The sequence below is a fragment of the Pinus tabuliformis genome, chromosome 3_2 (genome assembly GCF_031772625.1).
Source record: "Pinus tabuliformis cultivar Carrire ecotype Pingquan chromosome 3_2, CPIR1, whole genome shotgun sequence".
Classification (NCBI taxonomy): domain Eukaryota; kingdom Viridiplantae; phylum Streptophyta; class Pinopsida; order Pinales; family Pinaceae; genus Pinus; species Pinus tabuliformis.
In genome coordinates this window covers 1,111,337,239-1,111,356,524 of record NC_142302.1, presented here as the reverse complement: position 1 = coordinate 1,111,356,524, position 19,286 = coordinate 1,111,337,239, and the positions used below count along the sequence as shown (strand labels likewise).

Below are 19,286 nucleotides of genomic sequence, written 5' to 3'. Positions count from 1 at the left end.
GCCCCTAGTAGACTCGGATCAGGAAACAGACGCAATTTTCGAGAAGCCTCAAGTGCTCGGTTGCATGAGAGCTAGGAAAACTGTGGGATATAAAGCTAAGAGCTAACGACGGGTTCCGCTCCAAAACCGGTGGCATTGATCAGGGGCGTCCATGGGTGGTAAGCAGTTTTGAAGGAAAATGAGCAATTCCACTCAGTGCCTGACGCATGGCAAGCGTAGGAGAGAGAAAACCGCCGCTCATCGGGCGCTAACAATCGAGCTAGTCAACCATGCGGGACGAGTGAATGGCATCGGATCTGGGGGCTCCAGATCTAACGGTTGAGATCGCGCCCGATGGAGAAGACGGAATTGACGAGGGAATAAGCCACGATTTAGAAGAATTTGAAGTCCGAATTGACCACCACAGTGGAAAATGACTCATTCCATAACGTAATTGAAGAAACGAACCGACGAGGCAAGCTGGTGCAGTTCGCAGGAGGACAAATGGCCATCCCTGTGAGTCTGATGATGACGCCGAGAACAGGGAACTCCAAGCGTAGCTGCAAGCAGGCAAATCGACGAAGGCGGAAGAGGAAATGAACTGCCATGAGCTCGAATGATTTAAAGCCATAAACAGAGAATAGAAAACACACACCCAGAGAGGAAGACAGAAACCAGAAAAGAGAAGAACTAGTGAAGCAAAAAGCAGAAAGAAGGCAGAGGGCCGAGCTGACCAAGGGCAGCGTCGAGCACCAGAGAGCTTGAGAGATTCAAGCCATCCCTGAGAGGATCTGTTAGACCAGAGAGGTCAAAGAGCTGGCAAGGAAAAGAGTTTGTGTACTCCAGTGGCTTGGGGAATCCAAGAACCACCCTGCCAAGCCAATCTGTTTCAGGAGACTCATGTTGAGCTCCTTCATTGTAATTCTCTGCTTCAAGACACAATAAAAGAAGGCCACCACTAAAAGCTAGACTGGAGATGTAGCCCTCGAGGATAGGGTGAACTCCTTATTAAATTCTTGTGTTCTTGTATTTGCTTACTATGTTTCTCTGTTGTTTTCCATTTCAAGTGTCTGTGTATTTGCAATTTGATCGATCTGTTGCTTAAATAACACAGACACACACACCAACATATGAGTCTGTAATACCTTCATTTAATAAATTTTTAACTGAGGTCACTCATCGGGTGATTATCAGATCATCCAATATTAGGAAGAGGGGCATCAGACATCAATTGTATCTCATGTTGTATTTCTCGCTTAGGAGGAAGATGTTTTGGTTCTTTAAATAGACTTGGAAAAGATTATACCACTTTAACCAAACTATCTTTAAACTGAGACTCACAACCTAAAAAAGCATCTTGTCGGTCCGTATGTTGTTCTTTACAACTAATTCTTATGTTGTTCTTTTATAATCATGAGTACATATTTCTTACTTGAACTTATTAATCGCTTCATTTGATTAACGAACTAAATCCAAGTGTGATTTGAGTTTATGTGCCCTAACAATATATTCAATCCCATCTTTCTTAAGGTGATATTTATGCTCTTTCCTATGAAACACTGCATCACGATCATAGAGATAAGGACTTCCTAACACTACTCCACATATGTCTGTTGGAATCACATCTAAATCCACTTCATCAATGTAATTAGTTGTTATGGCAAATTTTAACCGACACTACTTTGTGACATTAATCTGAGTCTCTTTATTTAGCCAACCTAGTGGGTATGGTTTTGGATGATTCCATGTCTCCAAACCCAATTTCTTGACTAAATATTCAGATATTAAATTTTCCTATGATCCACTGTCAAATAATGTATCTATTTTCTTGTGCTTAGAAGTTATCCTTATATGAAATAATTCAACCCTTTTATCCTCATTCAGATGATTTATGTTTGAAGAAGGTGCAGAAGTACTAGAACTTGAACCAGTACTAGAAGTTTTACCCATCAAAACCATTGCGGTTATTTTACCTTCATCACCTGAGTCGGAACCCAAATCTTGTTGGATTGCTACATTAGCCTTATTTTCACCTTTCTTCTTCTATAACTTCTTTGGTCTGAGTTCTGGGTGAAGTTTCCAACATTTGGATTCATCATGTCTAATCCTTTGGCAATGAGTACAAGTAGGTCTTTCACTTTCCTTCTGAGCTGTCGCTGATCTCTTTCCCTTCAAATTGCTCTTCCTCTTGTTGTCTTTGGAATCTTTGATTTCCAATTGTCTGGATGGTTTCCATGAAAACTTGAGCGGTTTGCCACCTGATTCAATATGTATGGCTTGAACACACACTTCATCAAATTCATCAGGATTAAACATCAATAATGTATGTTGTAAATATGAATGTAAACCGCCAATTTACTTTAATAAAGTTTCACGTGTATCCAATGGAATACCAAGTGCCAAATCTTTCTTCCTGAGCTCCTGAGTAAACTCCTGAACATTCTGCCCCTTACCTTGCCTCAAATGTTTCCAATCAATAACAGCTTGTTTCATGTATCCCAAAGGATAGAATTGTTTTCTAAGGGCTTTTAAAAACTTAGATCATGAAGAGATAACTTTACCTTTCCGCTTTACATCTACTTGAGTTTTACTTTCCCACTGGATTAAAGTTGTTCCCCCCATTCTAAGTGTAGCTAAATGAATTTTTGTCTTTTCATCATAAATGTTCTGAATACGACTATACACTTCTAACTACTTAATCCGGTTATCTAACTTTTTAGGATTCATTTCGCCACCATAAATAGGTAGCTCAAATTTTACATCAAGTTTCAAAAGAGATGATTTCTTAGGTTTCTTTTCTGTTTCAAAATCTGAACTGGAAGAAGAAGAAGAAGAAGAAGAAGATGGTGATGATGGAAATGATGGAAGAGAAGGAGGTTTATCAGCCTTGCCTTTTCCCTTGTCCTTCTTCGATGTCTTTGAAGAAGAAGTTGCATCTCTCACCTTCTTATCTTCGTAGAGTTCTCCCAACATCTGTTGCATGCTCAAAAACACTTTCTGAAATTGTTCCTCGCTCATTTTCTCTTCAGGAGTTTCACCTGCATTAGATCCTGTTATGGTCGATTTATGAGCAACTTTTCGCTTTCTAATCTCTGGATCAAACTCCTCAAGTGCTCCTTCTCCACGTCGCAAGTTAGACCTGGTTAACATTCACTGGCGAAAATTCTACAAAACACAACCTACTCTAATACCAAATTATGTGATCTAAAATCAATCATAAACTAAAACTGAAGTAGAATGGATTAATTGTCAACAGTGAATTGATCATTTACCTTAAGTGTTGAATGTGGAAAACCAAAGGAAAGCGATTGATTTAAGACTTAATCAAGAACTTAAGAAACATAATTAAGCATGAATTTGCAGCAAAAACAGAGATAGAAGACAACAAACATTGATTACGAAGTTCGTCCTTGATGGACTACGTCTCCGGGTCCACTTTCAAGATGGGTGTCCGCTTTATTAGGATTGATTGAAAGAGGTATTTTACACAGCAAAAACACCATATTGAATGTGCACACAGGCACTTTTGGTCTCTGTCAATAGAAATCTCTCTCTCCTAGCTTTCCAACGCCTGTCTTGGTTCCAAATTCCGCCTTTGGACGGCCAAGATACACTGAAAACAAAACTGCCTCTCTCTCTCTCTCTCTCAAAACCTAAGTACAAGTCTTCAAAAACCTCTAATATCCCCTTCATGAGCAATGGACTGAATTTATAGTGTGCAGGCTAGGTTCAAGTCGAGCCTCTTGGGCCAAACATGGTAAGTGGTTGAATGTATTTAATGTTTATTAGCCTTGGTCTTGTCACATAATGACACCTTAGGATAGGGTTACATGGTGGTTCAATTAAAAATAGTGGAAATAGCATAACAAAACCCAAAAATACACCATAGGTTATAGCATTGACCCCCGACGGTCAGCTAATGGCGCAGAGAGGTTTAACTGCGGATATGTGACTGCGGTCTAACAGCTGGTTGCCAACTAGGCGGTCAGTTCCACGGTTCCAGCGTGATGACGGCCACCTATCCATGTGACAGCTTTACACCCGACAGTCGCGGTCTTCCAGCGGTCGGCTTCAAGACTGCGCGACTTCCAAACTGCATGCCAACCATTCACATTGTCGACGGTTCCGCTGCAGTCTTCTGATAGCGCAGTTAACTGTGTGGTATTACACATAGTTTATAACATATGATTCAACATAAGTCTGAACGAGTTTTTACAATGGTTTTTGTGCATAAGTTTATAACATATGTTTTACACCATGGTTTTGTTTGTGCCTTAAGAATTTAGCTCTAGTGCTAGGTCTTAGGTTAGGACTTAGACTTAGGCTTAGGGCCATTACAAAAGATCTTGCCACCTAGCTTAGGTTTAGTTCCACCATAGAGAAAACCCATTACAAACATCTTTGTCACAATATGACATTTAATCATCAAACACCATGATGACAACCTGGGCCATATCCACCATGAAGAAGCAACCAACACCCTGAAGAACTGAAGAACACTGGCGATGCTGAAGAAGCTGAAGATGACCTGAACTCTCTGGATACACTGGACTAACAAGATCCTCCTGGATCAATCCTCTCCACTTGAAAGCTTTTGGACCACAAAAGTTTGATTTAAGTAGATATCAGGTGAGGGTACAGTTCCCTCACTCTTCCGATCTCCATCCACCTTGCCTTACTCAGATTCATGCCCTTGAGTCCCACTCGAAGATATTCAACATCTCCACGCCTTGAAGATCGAATCTTCTTGTCCAAGATGGTATCTTCCTGCAACTCATTCATATACTCAGGTGCCAAATCATCAATAGTCGGAATCTGTGTATCTTCCTCGGGATCCATGATCATTGAAGGTTCATACAACTTCAGATTTTCTACATTTACAACTGAGTAAATACGCATGTAAGGAGGTAAATCTAATCGAAATGCATTATTTCCAATCTTCTCAACAATCTTGAAAGGACCATACCTGGACACAAAAGTCTCAAAGTCAAATTCCATGGGTTTGAAGATGGTAATGATGAGAGATGTAGGACAGAGCAATCGTGGATACATGAGTTACCCCACGCTTAGTTTTTCCACCATTCATTATTTGTCTTTTTCCCTTTTATGATTTTTCTTTGTATTATTGCTCAAGGCTCTAGGAAATAAGAACATGTTGTGAGAGATATGCAACAACTATTACCCCTTTCAAGTGGGGTAGTTCATCGCCTACTAGGGGTTGGGACATGCAAAGGCTCCTTAATGATGTGTGGGGCACGCAAGGGCCCTAAGAACGAAGGTGATGGCCTTGATGAAGGGGTAAAATTCATGTTTGGCTTTTGCCCACATGCTATATTAAATGTCCCGACCATCTTTTGCATTTTATGATATTCTTTTCTTTTGTTTCTTGTTTGTAGCCATGATATGCTTTTAATATTCTTTTAGTTGCATCAACCTATGGCATAATAGTTCTAGGCCTGACCCAAACATGTGGACCCAACGAGGAAAGATGATGAAATAGGGCTTGTAATGTGCAGAAGGAAGTGAAAATGTGAAATAGGAAAACATGACTGTGCTACCAAAACCAGGGTTTCCCAGGTAGTGCCCTTCCTGAATCCATAGCCCAATAGGAGAGATCCCACAGGACTAGGATTGAGAATTAACCCCCATTTAAGGTGAGAGAACAAAACCACAGTCAAAACCCTTCCTCCTTTCAAGTCACGCAATAATCCATGCCCAATATGCCCAAGGACAAATGAGCATAAGCACCCGATTGTACAATGAAAAACATACCTTTAGGATTGGATTGTCCACCTTCAAACATATGCCCTTGATAGATGGGTGAGGGAACATATGACTGGTTCAAGGAGTGGAGATCAAATGGCACAATACATCAGTGAAATCGACGCGGGTTGCTAGCTGTTAGCTAAAGAGATATCTAAAAAAAATTCTCCTATGGGGTCACCCCTTTTGGTGTGTAACAGGACTCATATACACCCCTTTAGATTAATGGGAAGTTGGAAATATAATCCTTTGGGCTTATATAAATTTGGCTTAATTAGTTGACGAGAGGGTGAAAAGCCTCAAAAACATAAAACTAAAATGCAATGCAAGAATTGGAACTCTTATTGCAGAAAGAAAAAATTTACATCTCTGGTTGAGGGGACCACCATTAAGGAACTCCCTTCTTGTTTCTTGCCACGATCTCTACTTGCCCACTTCTCCACTCTTGTTTCAGAAGGAAAAGGATGCCATTTGCATTGTCACAGCCATTTTATAGCTGATTTTCATCAATCTTTGCTGCCGATTTTCAGCTACATGATAGGTTTCTAATTATTTTCTTCCATTACAAATTGCAACTGTGCATCATTAATCTTGTGGGTTGGCTAGGCCCACTATATGCCATGAATTTCGATCACTATTTTTCATATTTGCACAAAGATATTCTCACGGAAAGAAATACATGTATATGATGACTAAAAAATGTGTTAACACTCCTCCACTAAATCATGGAGATTTGAAATTCTTGATAAAAAAAGGTAAACTGGCATGGACCTCCTTGCCCATTGCCCATGTCATTTCCCGTCCACAAATAAAATTTGTAGCACATATATGTATTCCCATCTATATTTGACAAACAGGGATTGTCATAAAATCCCTACTTTTAATAGTGAGTTTAAATGCAGTCCTCAATTATTTTGTCCTCGATGAAGAATCTCTACAACATGTTTATCTCTTTTATCTCTTTAGATCCCTGTAGTTAAAGCCTAGAAAAGCATTCCAAGCTTTCACATCTTACTCTAGTGCGCTCATCTTGAAAGGTGGCTAAAAGACTTAGACAACTGTTCCCCCATTACATATCACCAATAATCGCCACATGAACAATAACCAGCCCTGAAATGATGGAAGCAGCTGCCATCTCTCAGAATGATTTCTTTCCCGACAATCTTGGAGACAAACTTGGTAAAGGTGTGGCAGTCACCACAAACAGAGATGCTTTTAATGATCCGGATAGGCGTCCCTCGTGGTGTGATAAGAAGCCCAAAAGCAACAACCAGCTTTTCACAATGATATGTGACAAAGTGCTCCTGATGATGTGGCTCTACATCATGCAAAACAAAGCTTGTATCAGGTTTATAACCTTCTGCCTTGGCCTGCCTAATCAATTCATCTAACTTTGCATGGATCTCCTCTATTCGCGGGTGTGTTCTATCTCTAGAAACAAATGAATGCAGTCTTTTCCCCTCAAAAATCCAGCTACGTGCTGGCAGTTTTTTGAAACCCCTGTTTTTCATCATTCTTCTAACTATTGTTGCATCATCCCACCAGCCAAATGACGCATAGATGTTTGCCACAAGGGTAAATGTTGCAACACCCTGTGGTTCTGATGCAAGAATACTTTCTGCAGCACGTTTTGCCAAATCAACATTACCATGAATTCTGGAAGCACGAAGTAAGGCTTTCCAAGCCAAAGTAGTATCTTCTAGTTCATATGATGCCATTTGGTTGACAAAGTCCTCTGCCTCATCCATGCATCCAACACAACCAAGAATGTCAATCATGCACACACAGTGCTCAATACCTGGAGTGATACCATAGTCTTTACTCATGGAATTAAAGTAACTACGTCCTTCGTCGACCGAACGTATGCTCTTACAAGCAGAGAGCACACCGATAAAGGTGATACCATTTGGCTTTGTGCCTGCTTCCTGCATCTGTTGAAATAGTTGAAGGGCTTCCTTGCCACGTCCATGCTGGGAAAATCCTGCAATCATAGCATTCCATGAAACAACATCTCGATCTTGATCATGCATTTTATTAAACACTTTTAGTGAGTCCTCTATGCTCCCACATTTGGCATACATGGTTATTAAGGCATTTCCAATACCCACAGAAGCAGCAAGTCCACATTTAATAATGTTGGCATGGAGGGACTTCCCCTCTTCCATGGCTCCTAGTGTGCCACAGGCACCAATGACACTGGCTAAAGTGAACTCGTTGTCCACAGCTTCAAATCGAATTCCATGAAGTTGTTGCTTTCGCATTTCACCAAACAAGTTGAGGGCCTCCTCTCCCTGCCCATTCTGTGCATACCCAGTAATCATTCCAGTCCATGAGACTATGTTTCGCTCGGGCATCCCTTCAAAAACCTTGTGTGCGTCTACCATAATCCCACACTTGGCATACATGTCAACAAGTGCACTTCCAATGCAAATGTATGATTCAAATCCAGTCTTGATAATGTGAGCATGAAGCTGTCTTCCATTTTGCTTGGCAGTTAAGTTGGCACAAGCATTGATTATACTGGCTAATGTAAAATGGTTTGGATGTATGCCACATGGTTGCATTTGGCTAAATAATTGGAGAGCTTTATCACCTTCCCCATTTTTGGAAAATCCTGCAATCATCGCACTGTATGACACTGAATTTCGCTGTTGCTCTGGCATTTCTTGAAACAGTTGGAAGGCTCTATTAACCTGTCCATTTTGTGAACATCCTGTAATCATACCGGTCCACGATACCACATCTCGTTGAGGCATTTTGTTGAACACTCTGGCGGCAAAATCAATATTCCCACATTTTGCATACATAGTAACCAGGGCATTATTCACTGTCATATTCAACTCAAATCCAGTTTTGACGATATACCCATGGATTTGTTTGCCTTGTTCCACCGGGGATGACGATGATAGACTAGCCGTAGCCATAACAACACTAGAGAAGGCAAACTGTTCTGGTCTTATTCCTGCCCGATGCATTTCAGTAAATATCTCAAGGGCCTCCTCGCCAAGCCCATGTTGAGCATACCCCGCTATCATAGTATTCCATGAAACAGTGTCACGTTTAGGCATTTTATCAAACACACGGCGTGAATCCTGTATATCCCCGCACTTCGCATACATATTAGCAAGTGCATTGTTAATGTGGATATGTGATTCAAATCCAGTTCTGATAATATGGCCATGGATCTGCTTTCCATGTTGAAGATGCACCAACTGAATGCATGGAATCAGGACGCTTGTCAAGGTAAACTCATTGGGCTGTACACCACTCTGCCGCATTGCAACAAAAAGTTTCAGTGCCTCCTCTCCATGACCATGGTCCGAAGACTTGGCATATCCTGAAATCATTGCTGTCCAAGACACTGTGTTTCGGGCAGGCATTCTGTCAAACACTTTTCGTGCATCCACTACGCAGTTCAATTTTGCATACATGGTCAACAGATTATGCTCCACATACATTATGTCTTCCTGCTCTCCAGCCTCAAAACCTCTTTTGATAATGTGGGCATGTAATCTCTTGCCACCAGTTACAGTATCAGTTTTGACGCACATCTGGAGAAACCCACCATAAACCCTAATGCTGTTTTGTTGCTGCTCATTCAACAACAATATATCCACATCCTCGTGCTTGTCCTTCTCTTTCACCCGTGACTTTTCTACGGCCTCTACCTCTTCCCTGCCTCTGCAAATGACATGGCCATGACAAACAAATGAATTCAGCTGAATCTGGAGAAGTTTGAGTTTGTGCCCGCGAGGAGAAAACCACCCTTGAGTTGTTGTTTCAGATATTAGTGGCATCACTGACACTGAGCGAACTGCCCCTTTCCTCAATATTTTTTTTGGCCTGAAAAATTTTGCGGGGAACCCCTCTGGTGAAACCAAACTTCCATGATGCTTGAATTGCGGTAGTGTGTTAACTGATATTAATGGATTTGCTGATATCATCTTGACAATGGAAATAGTTCAGACACCACCATTACCACCACCTTCACTCGTTCCTGCTTGCTTCATTCATTTTCCTTCACGCTGTTTCTGGATTGGATTGTTCCACCAGCAATTCTATTCGAACAGAGTAAAATTTTGAGATTAGAAATTTCTAGATCGTCGAACTCCGTGGCAGTCACAACTGTAACTGTATTTCATGTGACCTATTTCACTTTTCAATCGGAGTAATTGGAACAATCGCAGGCTAGATAAAATTTATTCGAAGTTTACAATGACCAAGCAAAACAAAAAGATATGGTTCTGATGGATCCGATGCTGTTCTGGGTTTTGGGTTACTTCAGAAACGCCAAAATATTTCGGAATAATGAATTAGGTGTTTTGGGTGAGGTTTTGGGTTGCTTCAGAAACGCCAAAATATTTTGGAATAATGAATTAGGCGAAATTCGTATATAATTATTATTAATTGTATAATTGGGTTTTGATGAGGTTTATTTATGATTGTTGTAGTATTTCATGAAATTAAAATGAAGATAAGGTAATTTGGTAGTAAATGAAAATTTTTAATAATCCATATAGTTGTTTTTCTTTTCTTCGAAATTTGATATAGAAAATGGAAATTTTAATATTTATATGTTTAATTAGAAATTAAAATTATTTTGAAAATATATTATTAATGATGATGATGATTAACATTCACTAAGATTAATGTGGTCTATCGGATCTTAAGAAAAGAGAGTCTAATAGTCATTCTTCAAAATCTTGTTTATGTGATCAAAGGAGTAGGGAAAGAAGCCTTCCAAGATTGCTATAGTTGGGTTGGCTTAATAAGTCAAGAAGATTGGAGGTGTGGCTGATGATAGGGAATTGATAGCGGATGTGGGTAAGCGTCGGGTAGTCTAAAAGGAAGTGATTTTCATCTTCCACTTTCTTAGTATCACAAATCTAATAGATTCTATCGTCCCAGGGAGTCTAGGGAGTAGACCACTGCCCAGTCTCACTCTGAAGCTCATGAGAGTTAGTTCTAATCCTAGCGATTTTCTTTTTCTTCTTAGTGCTAGTCAACATAGAGAGATACTTCTGGTTATTAAGGGTGGGTTGATCACCTCCTTATAGTACCTTAGCTTCATTTTACCCTCTAGCTCCTTAGCATCCCACAAATTATTTAAGAGAGGGGACACATGTGTAGGAGGGGTAGTTCATCGTCCTGATGAAGAAATAGAGATACAATACACATGGGGCTTGGGAAGAGTTGTCAGACCAGGAGCAACTCCATGAATAACTTATTGACTTTTCATTAAGATAAAATATGACTATATACAAGGAGTTGGAGACTACTGGGTTTCATCTCCCAATGTCTCTTTGTCTTCCAACTTCTCTTATTTTGTTATTTACAATATTGACATAGGATTCCTAATCCCAATGATTAGGTGTTCAAATCCCCCCCCTTAATCTGAAGGGATGTTGGTGAATCCAAGCATCATTCTGAATCTTTCAAACTTTTCCCTTCTAAGTGCTTTGGTGAAGATGTCTACAATCTGGTCATTTGTGGAACAATATCATAGGTGGATTGTTTTGGCCTCAACATGATGTTGACTCAGATGGTATTTTGTATTGATGTGCTTCATTCAATCATGGAACTTTGGGTTCTTGGCCAACTTTATTGTAGAAGTGTTACCAATCAAAAGAGGAGTTGAATGCACTTGTTTTTCTTGCAAATCTTCCATAATTTTCCTGAGCCACAAAATTTTCTCTGTTGCTTCAATTGTTGTAACATATTCTGCATCAGTTATGAAATCTATTGGAACTGACTGATTGCATGACCTCGAGAATACAGCTCTTGATCGAAGACTCATAACATAACCTAAAGTAGATGCCATAGTTTCTTTATCTCCATCGAAATCTGAATCAAAGTATTCAATCAAGCTGAAGTCACCCACTTGTGTATACTTGAGTTCCCTTCAAGTACTTTAGAACTCTTTTTCTAGTAGACCAATGACCCTCACAAGGCTTTTGCATAAACCTGGAGAGGGTTCCAACAACAAATAAGATGTTCAGTCTAGTAGTAGTCACGTAGTTGAGACTTCCTACGAGTTGTTTGTACTTTGTTGCATCTTCAAATTCTTTTCCTTCAGTGGGTGTGAGCTTTAAGTTATGTTCCATTGGAGTAGTCAGAGGATTGCACTCAACCATGCCAAACATGTTCAACAAATCTCCAATGTACTTCTTCTGAAAGAGGAATGTAAACTTTGGATGTTGGGTTACTTCAACACCAAGATAGTAGTGAACATAGCCCAAATATGTCATTTCAAAACCTTTCCTTAGTTCCTTCTTTATGGATGCAATGTAGTTCTCATTGTTCCTTGTCATCAAAAGATCATCTACATACACCACAAGATATACAACTGTTTTGCCAAATTTATTGACAAACAAAGTCGCATCATCAAGATCATAATGTTTGAAATTGAGTTTCACAAGATGCTCAATCAATTTCTCGTACCAGGCTCACAGTGCTTGCTTGAGGCCATACAAGGATTTTATAAGATTAGATACTTTGTGTTCCTGGCCCTTCACAACAAATCCTTCTGGTTGGGACATAAAAACTTTCTCTTTTAGATCTCCATTCAAGAAAGCAATTTTTACATCTATTTGATGGACTTTCCAACCATTTTGAGTTGCCAAGGCAAAGAGTGTCCGAATGGTAGCCCATTTTGTTATTGGGGGGGGGGGGAAGTCTCCTCATAATCGACCCCTTCCTTTTGTGCAAAACCTTTTGCCACAATCCTGGCTTTGTGCTTTTCAAGTGAGCCATATGGTTTATACTTGTTTTTGAAGACCCACTTGTAGCCTATTGGTTTGGTTCCTAATGGAGGATTAACCAGCTTGTAGGTGTCATTCTTTATCAAAGCATCATATTATTTATGCATCACTTCTTTCCATTCACCATGAGAATCAAATTATTTGAAGGAAGTTGGTTCAAAATATGTAGACAAATTCAGTTGACAATCATAAGAAACATCCATGTCAACTGGTGAATCAGGATTGTGTACATCAACTCCATTCTGTCTAGTTTAGCTTCTTATTCCTGTCTTTCGAACCCCATCGAGATGAAAACTTTCAAGTGTCTTTATTAGCCATTTTAGAGGACCTTTCTGAGATGGCCCAGGCTACTCAATTCACTGATTTGTGTTTGAATCAAAGTTTAGTCTCCCAATTTTGTCAATCACATCACTCAAAGTATCATCAGTGGTTGGAGCTTCATGTGGGGGAGAGACTTCTTCAGAAGAAGATTCCACAGATTGATCCAATATAGGGATCCCCCCTTCAAGAGTGGAATCTCATTTCCTTGGGTATTAAGGCACAACAGGTGGAACCAAAAACCTTGAAATGCCTCACTAAAGGAATGCGGCCATACCACATTTCATAGGGAGTCTTCTTTTTTATAACATTATATAGACACCTATAATAGCCCTGGTGAAAATTCCATGTAATAAAAGTTAATAAAGGAAAAATAATAACCACGGTTGATGGGACACTTATTCCAAGTTGAATGTTGGGCAAGACATCCTAGTGTGGATGTTCATTTCGGCTAATATGGCTAAGGAAATTGGCAAAGGCAATGGCTAAGGCTTTGGAAAGGCAACATGGCATTTTTTGGCACATTTATTTATGAGAAGAATGGAAATTAGGAGAAAAAGGAAGTGAAAGGTCACAGGTTGCATGTGAGGAGTAGAATGAATGAAAATAATGGAAAATGAAGAAAATAGAGGCCTCATTAATAAAAAGGCTTATAAGGATTAGTTCACAGACTTTTGTTAGTTCATTTTTGGAGCTCTCTGTCTCATACTCTTGGACACTTAGAGTTTTCTTGGAGCACTCTTGGAGGGTGTGGCATACTTGGAGTTTTGCAGCAAGAAGGCAAAGGAAGAGTAGGAAAGCATAAGAGGACAATGTGATCAGCAACTACAACGGATTTGTCTTGCATGTATTGAGTTGCATGAATGTTTTCCTCAGTAATTTTGGTATGCATGGCATATGCATGTGGTTTATTCATAATCATTTGTCATTGGCATGGAGGATTGCCTAGATTGATAGTGGATTTTCCTATCCTTTCCATTTCCTAGATAGCCATGGTGTTGTGGGTTTATTCTTTGTTTTTCCGGCTAGTTCTCGTGTTTCCATTAGATTGGGTTGAGTTATGAGTTCCTGGAAGCCCTTGTTGGACAAATGCTCTAGAAGCCCTATAATAACCAAGGTTGAGTTACTAGTCCTAGAACCCTTGGTTGGACAAATGCTCCAGAAGCCCTTGTTGGGTTGAGTTACTAGTCCTGGAAACCCCGGTTGGACAAACTCTTTGGAAACCCAATGATAGTTGTTTGTTGAGTTACTAGTCCTAGAGGCCTTGGTTGGAACAAACACTCTGGATCCTTGGAAGGCTTGGGTAGAGACCAATCTAATGATGGTTTTGTGATGTCCAACCATGAGGTGGAATCTCTATTTGATGGATTAAGGTGGTTGGTCTCTGGAAGCCCTACATGGTTTTGGATTGATGTGTTCTATGAGATCCCACATTCATTCTTGGAATATGGCACAGGGTTGAACGGTTGAAGAGAGATTTGGATCAGCCATTCTATGGTTGGGTGGAACGTGGTAATCCCATCTTGGGTTTGGATTTTTCATCATCAATAAGAGGTTATTCCTCCTTGTATTTCTATGAGCATTATATTGGTTATGTATATTTTTTACAATAGTAGATATGTATGGCTTTCATCATGTTTTTACTTGTAAATGAATGAACAATGTATCTATGACCTACTGGATGAAACTGAAACTAATGTGTTGAGGCATCAATGCTTCTCAGCAAAGTACGATACCCCTATGCTTAGATATATTATTTACACCTGTAGATTAAATATTTGTGATATGTTTGATGAAATGCCTGTCATGGCTAGTAGGGGTCCAGTCAAGGGCTTGCTCAAGTATTTGGACTTGCATCATAGTTTCATTGTTACCTTTATGTTCTGAAGGTGTCATTCAATTCTGGGTTGTGACCTGGGCTCTAGGCCTAAAAAAGTGGCTCAAATCTTGGGGACGTTGGCACAACACTGAGCAAAATAGTCCCTTGACACTATCATGCCTTGTCATGAGAGCGTCCAGAGCCTCCTAGATGTTGTCAGGCCCATAGCATGGGAGCGTTTGGGGGTCAAGTGGTCTAAAATCTCAATGGCACCGAGGGGATGTATACCAGAAATGTTGAGATGGTTCTTATGGGTCCTGTATGGTGTGTTTCCATCGGTTCCACTTCCTTAACGTGACTTAGGAGGTCGAATCATATCATAGTAACTTCTTGTCACATGTTTACCCAAGTTGGTCGGTTGCTTGGGTAGATGTGGGAGGAGGGTGTTACAGAGTGGTATCAGAGGCATGGTTCACCCCTCAGACTGGATGGGTTTTGTGTTGGTCATGCATTCATTTCAGTTTCATGTGTGTCTCTTATGTTGTTGGGCTATGTGCTTGTTTCATTTGTATGGTATGAGTCATGGTTGTAGTGATGTTTCCATGGAAGTTGATGATGTTGTTGTTGAGTGTGACGTTATGAGTGTGTGGTTGATTATCCCTTGGCACCTTCATCCAGATGTACAACGCGGAGAAGGCTTTGCATGTGTTACTAAAGTTTTCCATGGACAAGTTGGTCATGTAAGAGGTTGCATACGACATCTCGACAGGGTTTTCAGCAAGTTTGCATAGAAAGGAGAAGGCACCTTTCCCTGCTCTTCCTGTGCAGATTAGCTTGTATGAGATCTAGAATCTCAAGCATGCTAAGGCTGAGACAGAGGAATTCAAGAGATCCACCTTCGGCACCAGAAGTTTCAATCCATATGACCCACATCACTTAGTGGAGGACCACTGTGCGGAAGTGTATCATCCTTGGATTCACAAGGCGTGTCATTGGCCTAAGGAAGACCCATGGAGATATTTCTACAACTCCTCAAGGCTCAATGAACGAGTCAGACTAGTTGTAGAGTGGTTAGCAGTGCACAAGGTAGTAGCATCTCAAATAGCAGCAACATCAGCAATAGCAGAGGGAAGCAAACTTGCGCATGACAAAGGCAAGAGGAAAGTTAGTGACAACACAGAGGTAGAGAAAAGCTGCAAGTTCAAGGCAGGTCCACTTATGTTAAGAGCATCTTTGGATATTGAGGCAAAGAAGTGACAAATCAACATAAGGATTGTGCAAAGAGAGAGGGAGATGCATAAGTTGGAGGAGGCAGAGAAGAAGTTGCAGGAGGTGAAGCAACAACTAAGGGAAGAACAAGAGTTGCGCAAAAAGGAGAAGGAAGCGCAACAGGTATAGGAATAGCAGGAAGCACAGTGTGCACACATTGATGAAACTGTGCCAATATAGGTCATTAATTCATCATAACAGTTGGCAGATAGAAAACAGGGTGAACAGTCACAAGAGCAAGACTTTGATTAAGAGATTGAACAAGTGTTGGAACAGATGGACACGGATGTGGTTTAGCCAAAGAAGGATTAGGATACAGATCTCATGCCCAAGGTCCCAGAGGTCACTCCACCGAATTCACCATATCTGGGAACAGAGCAAGTCCCAAGTGATCAAGGAGACACTGGAATCCTTGAGGACAATCCAGAAGAAGATGTGCACAACATATCCTTTGATGAGTCACAACACAAAGTTGTGCAGACAAGTAGAGTGCCCACTCTAGATGTCCATGCATCTCCTACGCATTTTCAAGAACGAGTGATCATGTCCAATGTGCGCGGACATCCAGCTGCATTGCCTGATGCTACAAAGGCATATGTCGAAGCCACCATCTCAAGTGTGATATTCTTAATAGCTGAGAACAAGCGCATGGCTAAGGAGTTGCAAGTGGCCAAGCAGGGAGAAGAGAAAGCTACAACATCTGTCAAAGCAGAGTTAAGGAAAACAATACTTGATGAAGTATTGTCTCTCAAGACATTCACAAGGAAGTTGTACTTCAAGTTCGTCATCGTGCATAAGTCAGTTGTCCATATTAATATTTGGTAGCAACGCTATGCTAAGAGAGCATGCATCTTGACAAACATACAAACTATTGTCAATCACATGCAGATATGGACAATGAGGTTTAAGGGAGCCCTGTTGTACTTGCCAAATATGATGAAGCCAAAGGAAGTGGGTTGAAGGCACACATTCAGAGTCAGATCCGAAACTATGAGAAACTCCCACAACTCGTCACCAGCTTACAGGCTTCACATGACCCTTTGTGACTCTTCAACTTCCCTCACGACTCTTCAACTTACACATGACTGTTTACATTCTACTATTGACACTTGGTCTTTCACTTTACAACATGTTTCCAATACAATTTGCACATGTACCCATGTGAGACAAAAATGGGCTTGAGTAAGCCATGCAAGACATCACTAAGACTTACGTAGCTATGTGAATACTAACTCGTCGACATCCTCAAGGGTCATGGGTCACCCCACCCTTTGCTATATATAGAACCTCATAACTCATTGTAGAGGCTTTTTGGATCTAATCTTCTGATAGGTATAACTTAGAGAAAGCTTGGAGTGTATTGTAACGAGCCTTGGCTTCTCTAGAGTGCAGAGTGAGTACATCTCTTTAGAGGAGCAGGCGACAGTGACTGTAACGTTCCGTTATCGGGGCTAGTGGCTTTCATGGTTGTATGTATGATTAGATCTTTCACTCTTTTAATATAATGGAGCCAGCATGTTTCATGCATATATTTTTATTGTAGTTTGGTTATCCTGGTTACTCTAATGATGTACGTAGTTGTAATTTACGCATCTATGTATGAACTATGTCGTATGTGTTTGTATGAATCTTATCGAAGCATGTTTTTGGTATAACTCATCACTTTAGATCATCGGCTATCCCGCTTTCCATCTCATGATGTCTTTCATCTCATGTGTGTTCTTTCAATATGCGCGTTATCACATCCTTCTAAGGGGCACACTCTTCTCCCCTTCCGTGTGTTAGAGCCTTTCATGCACCTTCCTTGACTTGCTACAAGGTCACACCCTTGCTTCCAACAAGGACATCTTACTTACCTCTGCGTGCAACCACAGTCAAGGTGATACCATACTACCCACTGTTGGGACTCCTACTCCAAACGGTCTGAGGTCTAGTTGGGACTTCTTACCGGGGAGATCCCCTAACATGTTGGTGGTTCAAACACCGTCAACATTTCTGATGCTAGAAGGAGGTCTAGATGACAAACTGAGTCATCTCAATCCATTTTGAATCTTCGTACATCTATCATGGATATTGTTATAGTTAACCCTCTGCAATTTTTGTCCAACAAACATCCCTTTGAATTCGAGAGGGAGTTCTTTGATGACTTGTCAGAAATCGTGTATGATGGTGAAGCAAAAGTGGCCTGGCCGGAGCACTTAGATGAATTCCATGCATTCATGGAGAATGTGGAAGGTTTTAATGAAGTAGATATCTGTATGCTTCTCACACAAACACTTCGTGAATACCCATTGCTATGGTGTTGCACACTACCTCCTAATTGTGTGCACTCATTCAAGAAGTTCAGTGATCTAATAGAATTTGTTTTTCATCATTTTGATCCTAAAGCACTTGAAAAGAAAATTTTACAACAATAGAAGGCCCCACATGAATCTCTAATGGAATTTTGGGAGTGCTTCCATCTTCTCTCTTTCCAAGCTCTGAAATTCAGATGAAATTCCAATATCTTATGGACAAATATGAGTATATCTGTATCAAATCACTCTGTCCAAAAGTGAAGAAAAAACTTAGACGCTTCTCAGCATACTTTGGTGATGGAGTCGCCCAATCTCAAGCAGACACAGTCATTGTCCCAAGTGATTGTCCATCTTCCCCTCATCAAATAGCTCCACCCCCGTAGAGTGATGTGGGAGAGCATGCACACAAGTCTATTCAATTGTCACATCCTCCCACCCTTACTACTCTCAATTTCTATGCATATTTGGATGGGAAACCCAACGGTTGTCATATGCGCTTTTTACCTCAACCTCTGTCTCTGCATTCTACTGATCCTCCAAATTGTACTATCTTGTTTTCTTTCGTTCCAGACTCTACACTTGTTGTGAACGAGGATAAAGCTATCGATGGAATTGGTGTTGCACAACCAACCTACACTGTCATTTACAATGACTGTGATTGGGAATTTGAGCAGGAACCCACGATGAAGGATGACCTCTGTCTTTTCGCGCCTCCTCCGCTTTTTCCTAACATATTTGGTGATTCTGATGTCTCTGATTTTATTTATGTAAATCCATCCATGGATGCATCTAGTATCGATCATTTGTAGAACACACACGATGTCAACCATCATTTGATAGCAAAAAGGACAAATATTTCATTGAAAATCCACTTGATTTTTCATCTACTTTTCTTGAAAACATAGAGGTGAACATTCTTGCTTCTCATCTACCCCTCTGTATGATTCATCAAATCATGAGGATGCCAATGAACTCATTGATTTTTCTGATCGTAGTTGTCGTGATTTATTTACTCCTGTATTTGATCACGATGTAGATTTAAATGATGTTGATGTTTCAAAGCCACTTGTGCTATAGGGA

The 19,286-nt window shown here is 40.5% G+C and overlaps 1 pseudogene; it reads right to left on the bottom strand.

The window, feature by feature from the left end:
- Positions 1 to 6,818: 6,818 nt before the first annotated feature.
- The window catches only part of LOC149184544 (pentatricopeptide repeat-containing protein CRR2, chloroplastic pseudogene), a 95,020-nt pseudogene continuing 82,552 nt past the window's right edge, over positions 6,819 to 19,286 (bottom strand).